Raw genomic sequence first — 5,962 nt, 5'->3', positions numbered from 1 at the left:
ACCCACATTCTTGAGTAAGGTAAGCAAATCCAGGTATTTATAATTTAATTTTTCAGAATGACAATCTAAAATGGATAAGAGATGACAAGAATTGAACACATTTCATTTTTCCCTCCATTTCTTTAACCCAATAATTTAAAGCTGATTTCTTTCATATTTCCAAGGAAATCCCTATTCCAATGTCATGTTATCATATTCCAGATGACAGAAGAAGATGAACGGCTTCCTAAAATGTTTTACAAAATAGGAAATCGCTTACTCTTCAGCCTCATAAACAAAACTAAATGAGCGACCGATATCATTCATAAACTTAGATTCTGAAGCTAATTAAATTTTATATTAAAAGGTACGGTATTAGAATATCTCACCACTCCTAAAAAGATAAATCCCCAAGTTACTCATATAGAACAGGAAAACAAAGATATTATATACTGTGATCCTTCTAACCCATCCTGGCCCTCCACTGCTTAGATCATTGACAGCCCTCTTCAAACACAAAATGAAGAATCTACTTCAGACGACAGGAGGAAGAGAAGCAGCTGCTAGATGTGGCACTGAAACTTGTAATGGCCATGGTGGTAGTGCCAGCCTGACTAAAGATCTATCCAAAGCTCTCTCTTCCTCATCTTTCAAAGTCTCTATGTATTGGGATAAGAAAGCACTTGGAACAGTCCATGAACCTTAGCCAAAAACTCTAGACCTTTCATCTTGCTAGTTTCAGTCTGGGCTCTTGGACCCCATAGGAATTCATAGTGAGCAGGAGACTGTTGGGCACCTGGCAGTACTAAAGGTAATTTTTCTTCACAAAATTGTTGGTGATCAACTTCCTGTTTCTCCCTAAAGATGAAGTACTTCCTCTCAGAATATAGGTCCATCCTATTCAGCACTTCTCAGACTTCTTCGTTAGTGGCACAGTTGCCTTTCATGAAGATCACACCCAGGATAAGAATGAAGATTCCATTCTTGGGCATGCCCTCATCACCACTAAATGTCTCATCATAGGTAAGGTCCAGCTTGTTGACAAGGGCATAGCAGTGGTTGCTGGGTCCATTTCCTTGATATAAATACTAAAGACCAACTTCATTTGTTCAGAGGCCCTACTGAAGATTTCAGGGAACTGAATCTTATAGTCTTTGATGACAACCTTGAGCATGTCTGCCTTTGAGATCAACTCTTTCCTTTGATAACTTTGCAGCAAGAAATTCACCAACAAAGCCACCTTCTTGTCTAGAGGGTCTATGGGTGAGTTCTTAGTGTCTGGCAGTGACTGTGAGGTGCTTGGACTAGCCTCCTCTTCTTGGTTGCTGGAGCTCTCATCTGATTTGCTCTATGAAGTAGACACCCTGAGCACCCTGGGGAGTAATGAATGTCCCAGCAGCAGGAGCCTCCTCCAGGTTGCCTGGAATCAGAGAAAAGGAGGAGGAAGGGGAAGCCTCCTCCACAGCCTAGGGGACCTGTAAACCCTCCAATTCCTGGGAATCACAGCAGATTTTTAAGTTGTTGCTCATGCAGGAAAAATGGACTCTCCCTTTTGCCAGGCATGATGATTGTGTGGGTGACAGCAGGTAAGGGTGTGTGCAGGAGAGTGGGAAAAGTAGGCCCCCAGCGTAAGAGAGAGAGAGAGAATGTGAATAGTCTCAGATGGTAAATTAAAATTTGGCAGCTTTGATAAAAGCCACTCTACTGGTTGTCTCTTGAGAAACAATGTTCTAGGATCTCACAGGTCTCCTGTAATCCTGGTTGACCTTCCCAATAAGAACCTAAAGGAGTAAGTGAGAAGACTCCTCTGGGGACTGCCAGTCAGCACAACTCAAGGTTTTCCAAGGCTCACAGTAGAGCAGGCCCTGTCTCACTCTGTGTAGCTGCCTTTGTTCTGGGTTGGATGGCCCCTCCATCCTCATTTGGGTTCTTTAACTGGCCTGCTGGTAGGGACTAGGCCCTCTTTCCTCTGCTAGCCTGATGCCACCCCCCTCAGATGAATGCCTCACCTCCTTGAGAAACCATAGGGCAAAGTGAGAAAGAAGTGTGTCTAGTTACCCCTGCCTTGGTAGATCAACTGCCACAGCTGATACTAGAATCTATGGCCCCATCATTGCTGGGATGTGTGGTACCACAAGACATCACTTAGAGTCCTTACCTAGATTTCTGGAAGGGTCTGTGAGTCCAGCTAACGTGACTTGATGTAGGTCCCTCAAACCAATCCCCTGAATCCTCTGAACACTGCAGCAAAAACAGAGACAAGTCATCATGTGATTCCAGCTCAGGATCTCTCTGGACTGACAGCAAGGGTGGGGGTTGTGGGGACTCATCTGTTCTTAGGTGGGTGGTCTCCACAGTCTTCACTCAGGGTCTTAATCTGGACTCCTGGCACTGCCTGGGTACCATCCCTTCTGCTGAATTGAAGCCACTTCCTTCAGACCAAGGCCCACAGCTGACTGAGACCCTTCAGTGTGAGGTGAAGGTGAGTGTCATTTCTGGACACCCCTGCCCAGGACTGCCCAGGGTTAACCACGGGAAGTGGAAGAGGTTCTGTGATGTCCCCTCTTTTCTGGAGCGTGCTTGTCCCTACAGTCTTCACTCAGGGTCATCACCTTGGTGCTGGGCAGGATCTGGAACTCCTCCCTCTGCTGATCTGATATCACCCCATCACACTAAGATCTCATATCCCTGTGATCACAATGGAAGAGTGAGTGGGCATTTCATCTGGCAAACCCTACTCCCAGTCTCCCTGGCTCCCAGTGATCTGTGGGACCACACTTTCTGGGATAGATGACCCCCAGACCTAATTCAAGGTCCTTACCTTGACTCCTGGTGGTCCCAGGGACTATTCTATTGATCTGAGGTCTTCTACTCAGAACAAAGCCTTCACCTGAAACCAATGATGAGTAAGTGAAGGGACACCTCAGCCTGACAGTTCAGCATGGAGCCTCCCAGGGTCAACAGCAGGAGTATGGCAGAAGGCTTTGTGTCCTCACTATTCTGGGGTTCATGTTACTCCCATTCCCCACTCAGTGTCTTATATTGACCCATAGAAAGCCTGGGAATCCTCCCTCTTCTGACCTGAAGTTTCACCACACATAGCAAGAAAGTCACAGCCCTCAAATTCCTAAGGTGAACACAGGGGCAATAATCTTCATACCTCTTCTATTCTTGGGTGAGTGTACTCCTCAACCATTACTTAGGGTCCTAACCTGGACTTTTGCAGGGCCTGGGAATCTTCCCTCTACTAATTTGAGACATTTCTCTTCATACCAAAGCCCTTGCCTCCCTCAGGCTCATGAGGTGGAACTGACAAAGTGCATCAGTCTAATAGTTCTGTGTAGGGCATGCCAGGGTGACAGAAGGAACAGGGTTCTAATCTGTAGGTTCCACTCTCTTCTTGGTTGGGAGTTTCCTTCAGTCTCAACTCAGTATCTTTCATTTACTACCAGCAAGTCCTGGGACTCCTTCCTCTACTCATCATATGTTGCCCATTCAAACTAAGGTCTCACCTCACTGTGGCAAATAAGGAGATATTCCATGACTTGGCATTACCTACTCACATCAGAGCCTTCACCTCCCTGAGACCTCGAGGTGGAAGTGATGGTTCATCCTAGGCTGACTGCCCTGCTTGGGGCCTTCCAGTGTTGACAGTAGTGGCAGAGCAGAACAATTTATGACTGTTCCGTGGTTGGTGGTCCTTGCAGACCTAACTTGGGATACTTACCCCACTCCTGGAAGGGCCTGGGCCTCCTCAATTTGCTGATCTGACTCCTATATCCTCAGACCAGGGCTACCACCATCCTCAGTCTCTCCAGGTAGAAGTGAACGAGCGCCTAGCCCTGACAACATTATGAAGGGCCTACTATGTTTGACAACAAGGCAGAGTTAAATTTGCTTATTGCCCTTTGTTCAGGGGTAGTAGTCTCCTCAGTCACCATTCAGTGTCTTACTTTGACACCTCGCAGGGCCAGTGATTCCTCCCTCCACTGCACTGGGACCATACCACTCGGTCTAAGGCCACACCTTCCACTGATCCTCAAAGGTGAAGTCTGGGAGGGGCATCAAGCCATCCAATGTCCAAGGCCTCCCATGTCTGACAGCAGGAGCAGAACTCTATGGGAGACCTCAGTCCTCACTCAGGGTCCCTGCCTGTACTGCTAGCAGAGCCTGGGGCTCCTTTCTCTGGGACTTGAAGCCATCTCCCTCAGACCAAGACCTCATCTCCCAGATCTGTAAGGAAGAAGTCAGGGGATGCTATTTCAGGCTACCCCTGGGGGAGGGGGGCTCTCAGGTCTGATAGCAGGGCTGTGGCTTTGTGTGGCCCTCACTGATCTGCAATGGGTGGTTCTCTCAGTCTTCACTCAGAGTCCTCACCTTGACATCTGGAACTCCGTCTCTGCTCACCTGAGATTGCACCCCAAAGATGAAGGCCCCCACAGCCTTCAGATTCCACGGTTTAAGTCAGAGGACGTGGCATCTTCTTCCCCTGTGTGGGGTCTTCCAGGGCAGACAACAGGGGGAAGGATCTCTGGGGAGGAAGGGGGGAGTCAGCACATTCCATTATGTAGTGGGTGGTCACCTTAGTCCTTTCTTAGCTTCTTACCTTGACACCTGGCAGACCTTGGTACTCTTTCCTCTTTCATCTAAGTCCACAATCCAAAGGCTCAGAGTCTCAGCTCACAACTCACTTCACAGACTCCCAAGGAGGAAATTAGGGAGTTCCATTTCCAGCCACCCTGCTCATGAGGTGACCCAGGGCTGACAGCAGGGGTGGTGCTCTGTGAGTGGGGAGGGGAGGCATAATGGAAACTTGGGTAAGTGGTCTCCTTAGTTCCCACTCAACTATCTTGCCTTGACACCTGTCAGGCTCTGAAAATTCTCTTTGTTGTCCTGATGCTGCATGTATCAGACCAAGTTGTTGGCTCTCAGACTCCTGAGCCAGAAGTCAGGGCAAGCCACTCCCGGCCTCTCCTTCCTAGGGCCTCCTATGACCCACAGCTAGGAGAGGCAGGACTCTGTGGAGCTCCGCCTGTCCCGGTTTGAGGTCTCCCAGCTGTCCTCACTCAGGTTTTTATTAGGACTTCTGCCAAGTCCTGCAGGTTTTTATTAGGACTTCTGCCAAGTCCTGCGACTCCTCCCTCAGCTACTTGAGGTGTATCTCCTCTGAACAGGGCTTATACCTTCTGCAGGTAGAAGTAGGAGGGCACCTCAACCTGGCAGTTTTTATATGCTACATACTTCCCCAAACTTTTGTTTCATATTTTAATTCTGTGAATTGTTTTACTCTACAGATGTGTTAAGTTGTCAAGAATTCACATCTGTTAATCTTTCTCCACATTTTCATCTATTCATCAAAACTGTATAGTTTATTGTATCTTAACTGCATATAAAGTTGATTTAGTTTATGTTATGATGTTGGGATCTAACTAGATACAAATTACATGAAGAATTTAATTAAAAAAGGACATTGACTATTGCTACTATTTCTGGTATTTAGAGGTGAGGACCTACTTATTCAAAATTTCATCATCTTCTTTATTTCTGACATCAGTTAACCTGGTAGGCTTGGAGACTTGGAACACAAAAAGTGAAGAAAGGGCAAAATAAAGAATGAACGTCTAAGTAAATGTAATAGACTATTATTCTTCTCTTCATTTTAAAAAATATATTTTTTGTTTGGAAGCAAAAATTATAACATACTTTGATGTGATGCTTAATGTATGCAGAGGTGATTTTTAAGAAAACTATATCATAAATGGGGAGAGTAAAAAGACCTAATTTGTAAGCCCTTAAATACTGAAGATGAATGCAAAAGTCAGTAAGAGACAGCAGAAGAAGAAGTCAAAGAAATGTGGCAGAAAGAAATTTCAGAATGATTCCAAGCCTGAAAAGAATTTGATGTACCATTTCTGGTTCTGAGATATAGGAGGCCATGTGTGAGGACCAGAGAGAAGCCTCTAGGAGATAAGGGTGGCCCCTG

The 5,962-nt window shown here is 46.2% G+C and overlaps 1 pseudogene; it reads right to left on the bottom strand.

The window, feature by feature from the left end:
• Positions 1-513: 513 nt before the first annotated feature.
• On the bottom strand, positions 514-3,983 carry LOC119522074 (annotated as a pseudogene).
• Between the last annotated feature and the right edge of the window lie 1,979 nt (positions 3,984-5,962).

This window comes from Choloepus didactylus, chromosome X, assembly GCF_015220235.1.
Source record: "Choloepus didactylus isolate mChoDid1 chromosome X, mChoDid1.pri, whole genome shotgun sequence".
NCBI classification, from domain to species: domain Eukaryota; kingdom Metazoa; phylum Chordata; class Mammalia; order Pilosa; family Megalonychidae; genus Choloepus; species Choloepus didactylus.
This window is presented reverse-complemented; position numbering and strand designations above follow the sequence as displayed.